Source organism: Saccopteryx leptura, chromosome 3, assembly GCF_036850995.1.
Source record: "Saccopteryx leptura isolate mSacLep1 chromosome 3, mSacLep1_pri_phased_curated, whole genome shotgun sequence".
Taxonomy (NCBI): domain Eukaryota; kingdom Metazoa; phylum Chordata; class Mammalia; order Chiroptera; family Emballonuridae; genus Saccopteryx; species Saccopteryx leptura.
In genome coordinates, this window is record NC_089505.1 from 306285287 (window position 1) to 306303383 (window position 18097).

The 18097-nt window shown below is 40.5% G+C and overlaps 1 pseudogene; it reads right to left on the minus strand.

Moving 5' to 3' along the window:
* Nucleotides 1-12003: 12003 nt before the first annotated feature.
* On the minus strand, nucleotides 12004-13684 carry LOC136398538 (large ribosomal subunit protein eL42-like; annotated as a pseudogene).
* Nucleotides 13685-18097: the final 4413 nt, after the last annotated feature.

Consider the following 18097-nt stretch of genomic DNA (forward strand, 5'->3'; position numbering starts at 1 on the left):
AGAATGAGAGAAAAGAACAAAAATGTCCCTCTCCAGAGCAAGCTTTTTCCCTTCTCCTTGGGTTTCCCGACAGGCATATGCATCTCCTAAACTACAAGGGTTACTACGAGACTTGGAACCAGGTAAGCAATGGGCAGCGGCAGCTTGTCCTGGGCTAAACCCTAGAAAAGGCCTCCTTTTCTCTGACTTCTTAGTGAGCCAAAGCAGCCCCACCTAGGCTCTCTTCTGTTGCTACTTCTGCCCTAAGGCCTTCCTTATTTCACTATCTCCAGCTTTAGTAAATGTTCTCTAAAAAATAAATAAATAAATAAATAAATAAGAAAAGTCCAAAACGTATGCATTAAGAAGCCACTTTCATAAAATAATCTATGGTTTCAGGTCATTAAATATTACGTGCAATAAATATTAGCACCACTATAGAGGTCTAGCTGGCCACAGTCAAAGCTTTCCTGCCTAGAGGTGAGTCACATTGTTCTGTGAAAGGAAGCAGTAAGAATTCAGGGCACTTACAGCTTGTTGGGCAGATAAAATGTATTATGCTCAGTTTGTTAAAGATGGCACTGCCCATGTGGAAGCCATTGCCCAGGTGATATTAATGTGTGTCTCTGTGGGCTGTGGGCAGGCAGAATCTTTGTAGCCTGGGGCTTGGTTTTGGGATTAAGCCTTTCCCACCCTTTTGATGTGGGGTGGTACAATCCTATCATGCCTCAGAAAGTGACTTTGTATTAGAGACTTCCCTATTTTGTATATTGGATTAAAGGTCTGGATTTCTACACTATAAAATGGGGGCATAACGGGATCTTGCTGTCTTGGTTCCTGAGATTAGAGGAGAGAGCAGAGAGGAGAGCAGAAAGAGGCCATGTGGCCAGGAGAAGCAGCCAAGATGGCGGAGTGTTGAGTGAGAAGCCAGTTAGTGCAGAGTTTGTGCTGGGAGAAGGAAGGAGATGGGGAACAGAGGTGAATAAGTCTGGTGAGCTAGAAACCTTTGATTCTAGAAAACTCGGATAAATCAGTAGCTTTGTGAGCACTGAATGTGAATGGGTTTTGGAGCCCAGTGTGTGTTCTTACTTGCCCGCCAGGTGCAAGCTAGAATTAAAGATGACAGCCCATCAGTTTTTGGCTCCGTTGTTTCTTTACCGACTGTCCGAATCCAATGCGAACCTGCATGGGCCGGGCTGCTGTGATAGTGGCCATGCCTACTGGCATTACACAGATATTGTGATCTTGGACCTAGAGTCAGATATATTATAAGCATATATTATTCAAGAAATTAGAATTTTAAAAACACATTGCTTTGTTTGCTGAAAATGACCAGGGCAGAAAAATAAGAGCAAATATTAAAATAAATTAGAACTTTCTATCTTTGATCTGGTGACCTACAGGGTATTTGCAAAATGTGCTATGTTTTAAATTTAATTTAATATTTTTATTTTTATTGTTTGCTTTTAGAGAGCTAGAGAGAGTAAGGGAGAGAGACAGAAGCATTTCTTTGTTGTTCCACTTAGTTGTGCATTCATTGATTACTTCCTTTATGTGCACCAACCAAGGATTGAACCCAGCACCTTGGTGTTTTGGGATGATGCTATAACCAACTGAACAAACCAGCCACGGCCTATGTTATTAATTTTTAAAAAGAATAAAGAAGAAAAGAAAAAGTAGGTGCTTTTGGCAAATTTTTAAATCACCTATACATCTGAATCACAGTAGATATACTATATGACTTAGACACACAATATATGTATTTAACTCAATAAAAAGTGTTTTTACAAGTTACGTATGAATCTTAGTGGAATCCCTCCCAATCTGGTGTTGTATGATAAATTCACAAGCCAGTCTTAGCTGGGAGAGCCTGGGGAATTGTAGAGTTGGGGGCAGTTAACACCGAGGAGCCACGATTTCTGCATCTGTACCTCCTGTTTGCTATTTGGTGTTCATGTTCAAGGTAGCCACAAAATACTGTTTTATTATTTCCTTAGCAAAATGGTTAGACCAACTTCTAACATATGGAAACATCTCTATACTGAAAAAAGAGAAAAGAACAAGATTTCAAAATAATGTACTATGAAATATATAATTCCAGTGGAGAGTCCTAGATAATATTTCATATAGCAAAGGTAAAAATCAATGAAGTTTGTTTCTCTCCCCTTTTTCTTCTCAAAGCCATTACTTATTTATTTATTTGTTTTACAAGTGCTTTTTGAATTTACTCGACACTGTAGAGTACATTTTAAAATATTGATTCTTCTCTCTTACAGTCTTGGTTTGCTTCTCATATTCTAAAAAAGTTAAGTAAGAAAGAAGTGTTGGATTCCATAAAATTTAACAGCATGAGCTTCTATTTATCTAAAAAAAAGAAAAAAAGAAAGAGGAAGGAAGGAAGGAAGGAAGGAAGGAAGGAAGGAAGGAAGGAAGGAAGGAAGGAAAAAAGAAGGAAGAAATGCAAGTAGTAACTTTTATGGTGCTTGATAAATTTATTTTAAAATTTAATATAATAAATATGATTTTGTAAGAAAATCAATTTCTACATAATATAGGTAAAATTCATAAGGTAGAGCAGAGTTCTTTTTTTGTGGGTGTGACAGAGACAGAGAAAGGGACAGATAGGGACAGACAGACAGGAAAGGAGAGAGATGAGAAGCATCAATTCTTCGTTACAGCTCCTTCGTCTCCTTAGTTGTTCATTTATTGATTTCTCATATGGGCCTTTATTGGGGGGCTACAGCAGAGTGAGTGTCCCCTTGCTCAAGCCAGTGACCTTGGGCTCAAGCTAGCGACCTCTGGGCTCAAGCCAGTGACCTTTGGGCTGAAAGCCAGCGACCATGGGGTCATATCTATGATCCCAGCTCAAGCCAGCAAGGCAGCACTCAAGGCGGATGAGCCCATGCTCAAGCCAGCAACCTTGGGGTTTTGAGCCTGGGTCCTCTGCATCCCAGTCCAACACTTTATCCACTGCACCACCACCTGGTCAAGTGGTAGCAGAGTCCTTAGATGAAAATATCCTTGACTATTTCTAGGATTTTAGTATCCCCACTAGCTTCCTCCCTCCTTCCCTCCCTCCCTCCCTCCCTCCCTCCCTTCCTTCCTTCCTTTCCTCCCTCCCTCCCCCCTCACCTCTTCCCCTTTTTTCCTCCCTCCTCCCTCCCTCCCTCCCTCCCTCCCTCCCTCCCTCCCCCTCCCTCCCTCCCTCCCTCCCTCCCTCCCTCCCTCCCTTCCTTCCTTCCTTCCTTCCTTCCTTCCTTCCTTCCTGTTTCCCCCAGTGAAGAAGAGAACCCTCATAGCGTCAAAATGTCCAGAAATGTTAAATCTCTATTTAACATGTCCCAATGTTAGCTGAAAATATCTGTGAGATTTGGACTTTTCTTTTAGTAGTGACAACTTGGCAAGTTGGTAACTTTTGAGAGTCTGGATGAAAGGATTTATATTCACTTGTGTGAGAGCATTGTGCCCACTTTACAATTATTTCAATTATTTAATTTTTAAACATTTCATTCCAAGTGTCTTTCTTTTTTAGCACTCAGTTTTGGCAGATAGTTTAACATCACCAGGAGCCCCTTTTACTTGCATGACATTTATTTGAAACTATTGTGTTCAGCCTTTAATAATTATGTTGCATAGCAATGAAAACTGTTGTTCTACTAAAGACACATTGGCCCTCATCTCTCCAGTGGGGGAAATACAAGCTCCATCCTGTTTTTAATTAGTGTTTGGCCATATAGCACAGGACTATAAAAATTGCTTATTTTATTGTATCAGATAAAATTTGTGCCACATTTGAGAATGCAAGCCCAGCAGCATGCTTTAGTAGGCGCGCGGAAATCAAACACAGCTTCTCACCTCTACGTCTGAAAACGAAGAAAGGTTGACAAAGACAAATTGAGCACTTACTCAACCAATAAAAACAGACAAAAAAAAAATCATGTGGGCCACAAATGAAGTTACAGTTCTAAAAAATGGAGAGTATAATATTTTGTATGAACCCTCAAACCTTCCCCTGTGAAACAGCCAATAGGGTGATTTCTTCAGGTTTGTGTCTAAGGGGTACAATCTAATGAATCACATGCTACATAATTTTGAAATAAAAGTCTTGCCAAAAAGAAAAATGTAATCAGCCTCGAGCCATAGGATACTATTTTCAGCAGTAAGGAGAAAATAATTAGTGAAGCAACCAGTTGGTTGCAATGAGGAAATAGGGAGCGATAATTATCAGTTCGTAATCGCCGTGACCATTACCCCCGCCTATAGTCTCCTCTCCAGCGAGGCTTCTGCACCTGGCCCTCATGTTCACCCGCAGCTGAGAGGACACAGAGGCCAGACCATAATGGCCTGCTTCCCGGCCTTCTGAGCGGTCGCATCTCAATGGCTGCAGATGTTTGAGAGAATGATCACTCTTAGGTAGCCTCCTTCAGTCGTAATTCCAGAGTTCTTGTTGCAAACAGCAGCTTGAGCTCTTTAACATAAAGGCGAGCCCTGAATTAAGGGTCTCCGGGAAACCTTTGATAGGCCCGGCTTTAGATGTTCTAAGCAGATTGTGAAAATAATTTACTACAAAGGGTCAGGTTAATTTAAAAATAGTTTTGTTTTGTTTTTAAAAAACAAAAAAACATTAAATCCATGTTATGCTGCTTCTGATGAGTTTCTATAGATTTATAAGCTTATCTGATGTAGCTTTCTAAATTTTAAACACATATGCACAAGCTAGCTACGCTATAACTGGTTCTTATTAAGCTATTAAAAGGGAATACTAAAAGGAGGCTTAAAATCAGGTGCATCCAATAAAACTCTGTTTGAGTTGGCACAGAGGCAGTGCATATGTTTTCTAGTTGAGCTGGTGCTTGAAGTTTATCACCTGTATTACCTATGCTTAAATAGTGTTTTGCTTCAGTAAAAGTACCATTTATAATTTCCATTAACTATCATTACAGCATATTCACAGTTGATGAATTAACTTGATGTGAGTATACCCATTAGATTTGCTGTATTTGAATAATGATTTTTTACCTGTTGATGACTTTCAGTAGAAAGAAGGGGAGCTCAGAGAGGAATCCTTAGGGCAGAATAAGTGTTCCATTTAAATTAATAGATTAAACATGTTGATTACTATTATCATTATCATCCAACTGAGACAAGAAATGATTCCCTATAAAGAAGGCAGCTGACATCCTACTTTAAGGGCCAAATTTTTGTTCTTTCTTTATGATTCTAATGGAAAAGAATTTTTTTCTTCATTGTTCATAGAATGATTTTGAAACTTGGCTTAAACTGGAATCATTGACCCTGTATTGTGTGCCCTTCAATGCAATCTGCCTTCCTCTGGAAAAACACTTGTCCTCCCTGGAATTGTGAACACTCTTTGAATTGGTGCAAAGGAGTTGCCAAGAGGCAAACTGAGCTGCAAGAGGTGTCAAGATCCAAGAATGGAATCATGATTTCAGCAACACACACTCCATCCCTTGGACCAACAAAACACCATATACTCTGAGCTGTGTTCTAGGCACAGCTCAGATCATTTTTATTCAACATAATATGAATGCTGTCTAGGGTATACACACTCACTTCCTGGAGAGAGTAGTTATCTAAATTTGTTAACTTTCTAACTGAATACAATATCTGAGATGCACTGGATGTTAATTCGCTACAGCAAATGTTGTTTTATTTAAAGCCAACAACCTCCCACAAGTCTTGGAGAGATGTTGGCCATGGCTTTCTCTTCTGGTCTCCCAGTGACGGTACTGTAGCAACATATTCTCAGACACACATTTCTCATGACTATTTCTGAAATAATGAAATTAAACTAGATCTCAAAATTGTGTTCATTGTTTGAAAAAGATTGTTATGAGGCTTTAATTAGAAGTTATGTGCACTGAGAGATTTATGGCTGTAAATTTCCCTGTACACATGGTTTTCATTATAATGGCAACCAACCAATAATTTTTAAGTGATTCCCATCACCCACTCCTCCCTTGTCCCCACTCCCATGAAATTGAAATCATTTTAGAGGTCACCCAGGTTTTTGAAGGAAAAGTGGACATTTATAGATTTTTCTGGAAACAGGAATCCTTCTGTTTAAGAAATAAGCCAGAAATACCATAGAAAAAGATTAGCTACATTATTCTTTGTCATATAAGTGTGGGAAGATAAAAATTATCTGAAACTCAGTCTTGTTCTAACAGTAATACGTATTTTCCTATGAAGAATATCTTACTCAATTCAGGGTTGTGGTGGTGGTCACAGACTGATTAATGTGCCCCAGTCACATCACCATCACATTATATATCGTTAAATCAGAGATCTGTACAAAAACACAGCCATTGCCCTCTTTGAAACAACCCCCCCCCCCGACCCCAGTTGGATTGTTGCAATATAATGTGGCCTATGTTATGAAATAACTTATTTTCCCTTGGTAAAAATTATGAGTATTATGTATGGTTAAGCAATCTTCGTAATAAAAGCTGTAATTCTGAAATTTCCCTGTTCCCTATGGTGGCTGACGAATTCATCATCTTTAACACCAGAAGAAGGAGATGAGTAGAAATGACACTTGAACCTTTGTGAGCAGAAGGACCCTTTTCACAGAGAAAGTATTTTCTAGATCCTGGCTGGGTAATTCAGTTGATTGGAGCATTGTCCTGATATGCCAAGATTGTAGGTTCAACCTCTAGTCAGGGCACATACAAGAGTCAACCAATGAATGCATAAGTAACTGGAACAGCAAATCAGTGTTTCTCTCTCTAAAATCAATCAACAAAAAATAAGAAAATATTTTCTATATTCTTATATTGTAATTATACTTTCAACAACCATTGGTTGAACAAATTATTTTACTAAAACTAATATGAATAAATTTAGTAGCACTTTAAAATAAATTGATAAATATAATTGTATCTGCATACATTTGAGGAATAAAATAAAAGCTGTTTGTAATATATTTTTTATTTAGCCTGAAAATTTTATGGACTTATATAGATTCCAGAACTTCCCTGACTTGGCCCCTACCTCAAGGTTAGGGACCAGAGGTTTGAAACCATTGCTTTAAAATTATATTTACAGAGTCAAGCCCATTTTATAACAACATCAATGACAACAATAACAATAACAACATTTTTCCAGAGCCCTGAGAACATGTCTGTGGACTTCTGGCCACCTCTAAGAGAAGTAGCATTTGAAAAAGTTAAAATCAACTTTATAAAAATTTCTCCAAATTCTGTATTAACACTACAAATTTTATTTATAAGCTTATCATGGTGCTGAGAATGTAATATTTAATAATGTTGATAAACTTGTGGGTTCCTGAAAATATGTGTCAAGATCCCTCCTCTGGGTTAAAAAAGTTATCTAGATGGAACACTGGTCACAGACTGTGATAAACATTTTGGCTTTGAAAATGGATTTTAAACTTAGTATATTACTCAGCTTAGTAACAAGAATATTCTGGAACATCCTTTGGGAACTGAAGACCTTTTGAACTAAAGATGAAGGGGTCAAAAATTATTATGCATTGAGTACCTACAGTGTGCTGGACAATGTTATAGGTGACATATGTGTCCTATTGACCTGTCAAAATAATCCGATAATGCAGTTGTAACTATCCCCCGACTGTAGCCAAAAAAAGCAGTGAGCATGTGGAAGCAACATGCTGGACAAATAAACTCCTGGGAGGAGATTTTCCCCATCTGGACCCAATGGCAACCAGGAAGCTTTGTCTTAGACATTAACTTAGAATAATAGGTGAAGAATTCCAGCAGCACTGAAGGGGTGGGATAGCCTTAGCAACCACATAGCTATTGTGCTGTAGACAACAACACACATTAAGATAGAACTGGATCAAGGGATCAAGGGGAAGACTTTTTTTTTTTTTTTTTTTTTTTTTTACAGAGACAGAGTCAGAGAGAGGGATAGACAGGGACAGATAGACAGGAACGGAGAGATGAGAAGCATCAATCATTAGTTTTTTGTTGCGTATTGCAACACCTTAATTGTTCACTGATTGCCTTCTCATACGTGCCTTGACCGTGGGTTTTCAGTAGACCGAGTAACCCCTTGCTCGAGCCAGCAGCCTTGGGCTCAAGCTGGTGAGCTTTTGCTCAAACCAGATGAGCCTTCGCTTAAGCTGGCAACCTCGGGGTCTTGAACCTGGGTCTTCCGCATCCCAGTCCGATGCTCTATTCACTGCGCCACCGCCCGGTCAGGCAAGTGAAAGACTTTTGAGGACTAATACCAAGTAGACATTGCAGTGGAAGAGGCAGCTGCAAATCTTCTGAGGACCAGAAAAAGTTTTCTTTAAGAATGAACCAGAAGTCTTGGTAGAGACTAAAAATGCCCATCAAAGACATATTAGGAACTCAATAAGCTTAAAAAAATAGATGAATGGTTCTAGTAACTATTACTACATTATAAATGCTCCTAAATCTTAGTGGAATAAAACAATCATTATGTTCAAGAATTGTGAGGATTAGAAATTTGCAGAGGCCACAGTGGGGATGGCTTGTCAGAGTCTGGAAGACTCAAGAGGTAGGTGGAGCCTGGATTCATCTGGGCTGCCTCACTCACGTATCTAGAAATGGCTGCTGGCTGGAGCATCACTAGGAGCTCACTGGTGCTGTTCACTGGAACACCCTATCTTGCCTCTCTAAGCAGTCCCTCCAAGTGGGCCACTTGGGGCTGCCTCACAGCAGGGATTCCAAGAACAAGCCCTGACACCCAAACAGAAGCTCTATCACCTTTGATGACTTAGCCCCAGAAGTCACATGATATCACTTTCACTATTATTACAAATTCAAGGGAAAGGAACATACACCTCACCTAGGAGCAGAGTCAGAATCATATTGTAAGAACAGCATGTAGAAGGGGAAGGTATTTTTGCAGCCACTGTGGAGAAATCACAATTTACCACAAATATAGTAGCTTCCAATTCTAGGAAAGAATGAGACAGGAGTCTATAGTTGGTTTGGAAAGGTCTGAAGAACAGGGAAAGAATCTTTGATGTGAGGAGCATACTCTCTCCACATGATCACAGCTGGTCTTGACATTAAACCTCTGCTGTGACCTGCAGAGGAGTCTAGACAGGTTAGCTCCAAATCTAGGATCAACGGAGAGAGCCTTCTTGTGAGAGGGGCTGCTGAGTATCAGCCAATAAATAAAGTTTCAGGAATTGGAGAGTAAGAGACAATGAAGAAGCAAACATATTAAGAGCCTAAAACCTTGCCATTTTCTCTGATTTGTTATAATGGTAAGAGGCACTGATCTCTTAAAGGGGGACAGCAAAGAAATGTGAGGCTTAGAAGACTGCTCTCCTCAATCACTCTTTAGTTAATTAAGTAATCAATCAATTCACCAAATATTTGAGTGCAACTGTGTGTCTGTCAAGGTGAAGGGAGAACCTGTAGATAAGAAGCCTAGTTGGTGGCTACCCTGAGAGGGAAAGACAAGCAGCCAAACCTTGGAGGTCAATGGGGGTAAGAGGAGAGGGCCATGACTCATCTAAGGAAAGAGCGTTCGCTGGAGGAGCCCTCACACCTACCTTATTTACAGTCTGTTTAAAATGACCAGCCAAAGCTCACAGAAAAGCAAAGCTAGGCTACCCATTGGTTGGCCCATCCTCTTTTGGCTGGAACTCAAATTAGATCCACTGCGAACATATTTTGATCAAATGCTGTGATTTAGATTAAAATGTTGCTCTGTGGCCCTTTGTCCCTCACTTATTTATTTCTCTAGGCTTATCAATTTAAAATTTTACTTTGAGCTGTTTTACTCAGAAGCCTCGAAGTTTTCAAATTTCTTGTACATGTGTCTTTTTCTATCACCTTAAATATTTTATTGTTGGTGAAAACCTCACAGGATGGAAACATTCAGCCATTGCTCAGTTTTTCCTTGGCTGGTTATTCAATAAATGAGGGAGGGGTCTTGTTTTCCTTCCTGATCACTGTCTTCCTATCAGTTTTTCTATTACTTACTAGTACATTGAAGGAGGAGGCATGCAGAAACAAAAACAAAATTCAAAACACTTACTTTGCCACTTATTAATTAGTATTTCCATCCACTAAAATGATCAGTAAAAAAAGATGTTAAGTGCTAGTTAAGATGGTTTCCTCCAACTACCCATTGGCTTCAGTTGTCCATGCCACCTTGTTCTACCTCTGTACTCTAATAAATAGCACTCTTTTGTTACCAATGTAAATTTGTACAGCATAGCTTTTACATAGGGTTTTTCATTTCATACACTCCAACCTCGCCCTAGGCTCACTTCAGCTAGGATTCTGAATTTTACTTTGGTTTGTCAATCAGATGTTCAGATACTCTTGGTAAGTTAGAAGCAAGACAGCAACTATATTCCCAATGTTTCTATTTTTTCTTAGATGACATTGTGTGGCATTCACTGGTGTTTTTTTGGTAGCTTTCTGACTGTGACAGGAGTAGATGGTTCTAGATATTTCCAATCTTACAGGCGACTTCTTGATCACAGAGGACAGCTTTGCCCTTTGTAATTCTTAGGAATGTTTGTTACTTAGATCTGCATTTCTCAGGCCTTTCCAACAAATCCCATAGTCCATTGAATAACCTTTAATCAATCTTTCCATAAACCTTCATGAGCTAGCTAGAGGAAATTTGGCTGGACTGGGTAGGAAAGAAAATGAGCTTCCTGTATGGTCCTTGGATATACAGTAATATTAACCCAGTATTACACCTCGTATTCGGAAAACTGGTTTTAATGCTAGTTTTCTAGAGAATATCAGCCTACATGTCACTCTACAGAGGCTTGTGGTTCTTTAGAATCTGTGATGGGGTTGACTTTAAAGACCAAGTCTCCTCCAAAGTAAAAGAAACGTGACTTGTTTTCAAGAACAATGAGGCCCCCATTTTTTCCCTCCCTTGGATCTACACATGGGCATATGACATGGCGCTACACATCACTAGCCAACCCACAGGCCTGCGAGTCAGACTGTCCTGGCTGCTGCTCTGACTCTGCTGTCCACCCCATAATCGCCTTCCCCCTTTGATGAGTGCTGCCACTTTGGAGGGTGAGTGACACCTGTCACCTATTCCCATTGTATTTATTTGAGCCACACTGATGACAATTGCCAGGAAGTGAAAATCTCAGTGGCTTGAGAAAGTGCTCCAGAGAATGGCAGTTCTGCACTTTATTTTATACATTAGATTCAAAGGAGGATGCATAACAGGGTTACATGAAATTCACTGGTGATTGATTATGGAAGCAGGAGAAAGAAAAGTGGGGAAATCTCTAGGATTAGATAAAAAGTAAAACAAAAGACACATAATCCTTTTACATAAGTGGGTAAAAGATAGCTAACAATTAACATGATAATAACAATGAAGAATTTCTGGTTTTTGCTCTGGTGTGGTGGTCATGCTGTGAGGGCCCTAAAAAAAAAGAAAATTACTTTGATATTCCAAAGATATGTTATCAGGTTCATTATTGTAGATGCAAAAAGACAACAGACAGGATCATTTAAGGTAAAGAGTAACTTTTGTTAGGGAAAAATATAGCCCTAAGACATGACTACCCACCAGGAATTGCTTTTAGTTAGAAAGTTTTAATTCAGACCATCCTATGTGGTTACTGTAGGTCTCTGAGTTTGTAAGGCTGCCATGTAGGCCTCCCCTGAGCTTGTCAGGTTTAGTCTGTGGCCCCTTATTCGTCCACATAGGTTTTACAGTTGAGCAGCCATGGTTCCCACTGTAAGGTATGACCTACAGGGAAGACCAATCATAGGATTCTTCAAGGACAATGGGATCCCCTCACAAATTTATTTCTTAAAGTCTTGGTGAAAGGTTTGTATTTGGACTGCTCCTAGTGTGGGTGAGTAGGTCTTGAATGACAAATCCACTCTAACATTTCAATCTAATGTGGCCTATTTCCTCTACATTAAACCAAAGAACATTGGTGAAAAGAACCCAAATCCTGCCATCTTGAAGATATCCTTTTAAGACTGATTTTTTTTTTATCCTCAGGGTTTTATTGTTACATAATAAAATGAAATATAAGGCTTAGAACTGGATCGCTTGGCCCTTTCCCTTCTTATCCCAGTTTAAAATGCTTGCATCTCTTAATAGCCGGTGTTCTCTTAGTCCTGCAGTTGGGCTCAACACATTCACGCCTCAGCACAATCCTCTTTGTAGTTTTAGTTTTCTTGCACAAAATCAGCTTAGTCTGCCCACCATAGCCACTCTGCTTCCTGTCACAATGCCGCTTTCCCTGGGCACACAGAGACTCCTTGCCCTTCTGGTATCATTACCTTGTGGGGTTGATGCTTGCCTACTTCTTACAGAAAGTCCGGCGGGTCTCAGGAACATTTGCCACATTTACGAGAGCGCTATTGGCACGGAAGGGAAGCCAGATATTGATTTTAAGCTGTTTATTAAGAAACAAGGCCCACTGGGAGCCTTTGACTCCCACCTTTTGTGCCCAAGAGATTCAGAAAGAAAAACATGCTTCAGGAAGGAGAGTTTAGGATGTCACCTTAGCATAATTTGAATTAAGTATGGTAAGCAAGAGGGCTTTTGGTAGGGTCCTGTTGGCTAGATACCTCCTGTGTCCCATTGTTTCTGAGTTGCATAGCAAAGATCCCCCCCCCCCCCCCGCCGTGCTCCTTAACTACCTATAAATTACCCATTCTCATTTCTGAAATCTAATACCCCAACCTCCCCTTTCTTCTTTGTCCAAAATGTCTTAACTACCCAATGTTGTCTCACTGTCTTGGAATTTTCATGCTTTTGTGAATTCCCCATGCACATGTATTACAACTTTGCTTTCCTCCTGTTAATTTTCTCTGTTAATTTGATGGTTAACCTAACCAGAAGAATTTAGAAGGTGGGAGGAAAAAAGTATTAATACTTTTAGCTCCCCCATTGGACATTTCCAATTTGCTCACAGTGGGCCATCTTTTGGTTGAGATTTCAGCCAAGTAACCCAACCTATTAACTCCTCAAGTTGCATGCTCACCAGTGCAGATTTCTGCTTAGCAAGTTAATATCACTTTCGGCCTGATCCAACTTTATGTTCCTTCCACTATTATCTAACACCTTTAGTATCCATCCCCACATGTGTTCCCCAGATTTCTGCTTCTATAAGTGCAGAAAACTCAAATAGTTATTTTGGAGTCGAGTGTACTTCCTCACAGGTCACACTTTGTACGTCACTCTTAAGGGCCTGCTGGAACATGAGTCTAATCATAGGTCTAGAAGCAAAGAGGGGTTAGGGGGCAGGGATCGTAAGGAGAATCGGCATTGTCTTGCACGTCAGAGGAAGCCATTGTTTCTTCAGGCAATGCAGGATGAATCCTCTCAGATGGAAGTGGAGAGGCTCCTGCCACTGGGGTTGGGGGGGGGGGGTCAACCTCTGTAGGTGGGCAGATCTCTTCTATTGGCAAAGAGGTTCCCCAAAATTTAGGGGCTCAATGACCCCAGCTTTATGAGGGTTTCCCACATGCCCTACCCCCTCTTACAGGATCCCATTCTTTCCTAATCAATGCTTTCCCTTTATTAGTAGGCACCGTGCAAGGTGGGGAGTTCAAGTTTTGTTGCAATGCATCATTCATGGATAAGAGTCTGCATTGATTTCCAGCAGTTTTAGCCCTGCAGCTACAGAAGAGAAGGCCTTCGTCAGGGGCTCCTGATGGTCCATATCTCTGACCTTATTCTTTTCTTTTACTTCTTTGTCCAGCAACATTACAAGTGGCTAATAAATGTTGTTATAGTCCTTATTCTCCAGAAATGTTTGGAAGTGTCACATGTAGAGTCACTTAACTCCTTGCTTTTCCTCTCTCTTCCCCCTCCCCTTATTTCCTGCCAGTGGTTGATTAGGAGTGTCAAATACACGTATTTTGCATATCTCTATAAACACTTCATCACACAATGAATTATGCTCTCTTTACCACCAGAAATAGGTTTAAACTGGTCTAACTCTAAGCAGATCACACTGCCAATTCCAGAAACATCAGAACCAATTCAAAAAACTCATTCTTAAAATTCTGTTCAGGATTCCTTAGGCATTCTCTAAGGAGAAAGAAGCTTTTCTGACAGCACCTTTCTTTTCCTTCTGAGACCTCACCAGAATAATCTTTAGAGGTCCGTTCACGGTGAGGCAGGATAATAAGTATAAAATTTCCTTGGGAAGTGGAACAGGGAAACTGAGACAGGTAGCTGAACAAACTGGCCACACAATTTACAGCCAGATACTGGTCACCAGGGCAGAAAACCCAGGTGCCTTGCAGCAGTCAGAACTGGTGCCAGACCTTGCCCCAGGGTGGCCTTTCCTCCCCTGGTATATGGCTGGTCATGCAGTTCAGAGGCTCTAAACTGACATGTGGTTTACCCCTGGTCATGTGGTTTACCCCTGACCTTTCTCCCTACAGATAACATCCAGGCCTCAGTTGTATTTCAGCTTCAGGCTCAGAAAAGCAGCAAAACCTGTTGGGTGAAACCAGCCCTAGCGGCAATGACTAACGACCTCCTGCCTTGGTGCTGTCCAATCAGTGGAGACCATGACCCTGAAAGGGCACACCTGTAAAAGCTGATGAATATTCTATTTAGATTTCCCCTAAAATGTCCCCTAAAATCCCCACGTGTGGAAAGCAGATTAAAAACCCTCAAGACAAAGAAGCCAGCATGCACCCTTCTCCAAATCACGTTTTCAAGTGCAGTTTCTTGCTCTCAAACTCTAAGGGCCCCACGAGACTTGTAACCTGGGGAGCAATGGGCAGCAGCAGCTTGTCCAGGGCTTAGCCCTGAATCTGTCCCCTAGGCCACCTTTTCTCTGACTCTCCAGTGAGCTGACAGCAGCCCCGCCTTGATTCACTTCTTTCCCATAATGTTTCTAGAGAGCCAGAGCAGCCCCAACTAGGCTTTCTCCTGTTGCTTTTTCTATCCTAGGTTCTTTCTAGTTTCACTGTCCCCAAGTTTAGTAAATGTACTCTCAAAATTGTCTGGATTCATGTTGTAAAGTCTCTCCTGTGTGAAGTCCAGAACCCACACGCTACAGACCGGCCCTAGGCAGACCCACTCCAGTCCTCGTTCCCTTTCTGGTAACCATGGCAATATGGAATGTTCCATAATACACCTCAGAACTCTTCCAGTCTTCCCGTTACCCAGCTCTAAAGCTGGCCCCACATTTTTAGGTATTTGTTACAGCAGCAAGCCATTTCTTAGGCATAGTGCATTAACTTCTTTGTCAGTCTGTTCAAGCTACTGTGACAAAATGCAAGAGATATTTATCTCTCTGCTTATAAACAACAGATTTTATTTCTCACAGTTCTGGAGGCTGGAAAGTTTAAGGTTAAAGTACTGGTGTCTGGTGACAGTCAATTCCTGGTTTATAGATAGCTATTTTTTTGCTGTGTTTTCACATGGTAGGAAAATGAGAAAGTTCTCTGAGATTTCTTTTGAGACTTTATTTTGTAAAAACACTAATTCCAATTCTGAGAGCTTTGTCCTCATGACATAGGACATGCAATTAGTAGGCTCTACCTCCTAACACCCTCACATTGGGGATTAGATTTCCAGATATGAGTTTTGTGGGATACAACATTCAGTCTATAGGAAGAGTTCAAATCAAAGAGTTCAGAGTTCCTCTAAAGAGCAGAACTGAATCTCTCTTGAACTTTAGGGCTAAGGAAACAGAGATCCAATCGGCTGTGGGCTACACCCAAGAAGGTAACATACAGAAACAAAATGAGTCTTAATATTTTGGAATTCCTTCTTGACCCAGTTCATTTTTTTGATTGAATTGAGGCAATCAGCTAAATCTCTACTGTTCTTTTTTTTTTTTTTTTTGTATTTTTCTGAAGTTGGAAATGGGGAGGCAGTCAGACAGACCCCACATGCGCCCGAGTGGGATCCACCCGGCACGCCCACCAGGGGGCAATGCTCTGCCCATCTGGGGCATTGCTCTGTTGCAACCAGAGCCATTCTAGCACCTGAGGCAAAGGCCACAGAGCCATCCTCAGTGCCCGGACCATCTTTGCTCCAATGGAGCCTTGGCTGCGGGAGGGGAAGAGAGAGACAGAGAGGAAAGAGAGATGGAGGGGTGGAGAAGCAGATGGGCGCTTCTCCTGTGTGCCCTGGCCGGGAATCGAACCCGGGACTCCCACACACCAGGCCGACGCTCTACCACTGAGCTAGCCAGTCAGGGCTTCTACTGTTCTTTTAAACACAATGCCTGTTATAGAATTACTTGACATACTAAGAAGTAGTGATATGTGACTGATAATTATAAGAAAAAAACAAATAATAGAAGGCCAAGAAATGATATAGATCTGAAATCAACAGACAAGAACTTTAAAATAAGTGGGGAGTTTTTATATACACCACTCATAGTGATTGGTAGAGCAAGTGGGAGAATCTGTAAGAATATAGAAGTTATGAAAAAAATAATAACTCAACTTGAATTAATTGATATATATGGAAATCTATACCCACAACTGCAGAATGTACATTCTTTCAAGTGCTTATGGGACATTAACCAATAGAGATCTCATGCAACACCATAAAGCAAGTCTCAATAAATTAAATCATGCAGAGCATGGAACAAAATTAGAAATCACTTACATAAAAATCTCCAAGTGTTTGGAAATTAACTAACACACTTCTAAATAATTCATTAAACACAGGAAAAAAATCACAATAGAAAAGAGGAAATATTTTGAATTAAATAATAATGACAATACCATATATCAAGACTCATGGAATGTAGCTAAGGCAATGCTCAGAGCAAAATTTATAGCTCTAAATGCGTGTGTTAGAAAAAGAAGAAAGGTTTAAAATCATTGATTAAGCTTTCACCTTATTAAGTTAAAGAGGAGTAAAGTAAACCCAAAGAAAGTGGAAGGCAGAAAATAATAAAAGAAGTGTTGTAATCAATAAAGTAGAGTAGAAATATAATAAAAACCCCCAGCAAAGCCAAGTATTGATTCTTCGAAAAGATGATAAAAACTGACATACCTCTAGCAAGACTGATCAAGAAAAAGAGAAAATGCTAAATGGCCTGTGTTAGAAATGAAACAGGGACGTATCTATCTGATGCCATATATATCATAAAAATAATAAAAGGATGTTATGAACAGCTTAATGCTAGGCTGGGGAGGAATGCTGAGGGTTTCTGCCAGTGACATGTGAAATCTCACTTAACCCCTTATTTTCAGATGATATCTATGCACTCTGTTGTGCCTGGTCTCTTCAGGCCCTCTTTGTAGAAAATATACCTCCAGTCTTCTGCTGCAGTGGAGCAAAGACTAATGGTGAGGGGAGATAGGAGTTGGTTTTAGAGCATACTTTCAACTGATCTTGCTGGGTTTGGTCCTGCTTCATCACTAGTTTCAGAAAAACCTGGTGAATACCTGGTGTTTTCATTTTTAAAGATTTTCTGGGATTGTTCAGTGGTAAAAATTGGCCTAATTCTTGACTTTTCCCTGCTGGCTAGGGATTTCATTTTCTCAGAGCTGCTAATTTAATTCAGTTGTCACTCATTCTTTGGCTTTCTCGCTTCTGGCACTGGGAAGCTCTCAATTTTCTTCCATTCTCTGTGTTTCTGTTTCTCCTCGTGTTCAGAGCTCACTCCAGTCACCTCTTCTATGAAGTCTTTATTAACACGTCATTCCTTCCTCCTTCCACCTGGGAATGGACCACCCCCAGGGCATTCCCACCATGTGCTGTATACACATTAGCTACAGTGCTTTATAGCATTTTTAAAACTTGTCCTTCTGTTATTTATTGGCTCTGTGACAGTGGGCTAGTCAAAACACCTTTCTGGACCTGATTAGAATCTGTAAAATAGAGATTCCTACGTCAGAAGGTTGTTTTGAAAGTTCAATGGGACGGTGTGTAGAGGTAACTAAGGGACACACGAGGACTCTGTAGATGTTTTATTTCTGTCCTTTGATAGAAGCAAGAGGTTGGAGAGGAGAAGGCAAGAGTGTGTGTCAGGTGAAGGGGAGAGGACAGGACAGCATCCCGGGTGGCCCTGTGGGGGATAATGTGGAGCTTCATCACCATGTCAGCTGAGAGTCATTGTCCATATGGCACATTTTGGTTCCTCAAATTAGCTTCTTTCTTTTTTCCTTCTGCAGTTTAATTAACAATCACAAAA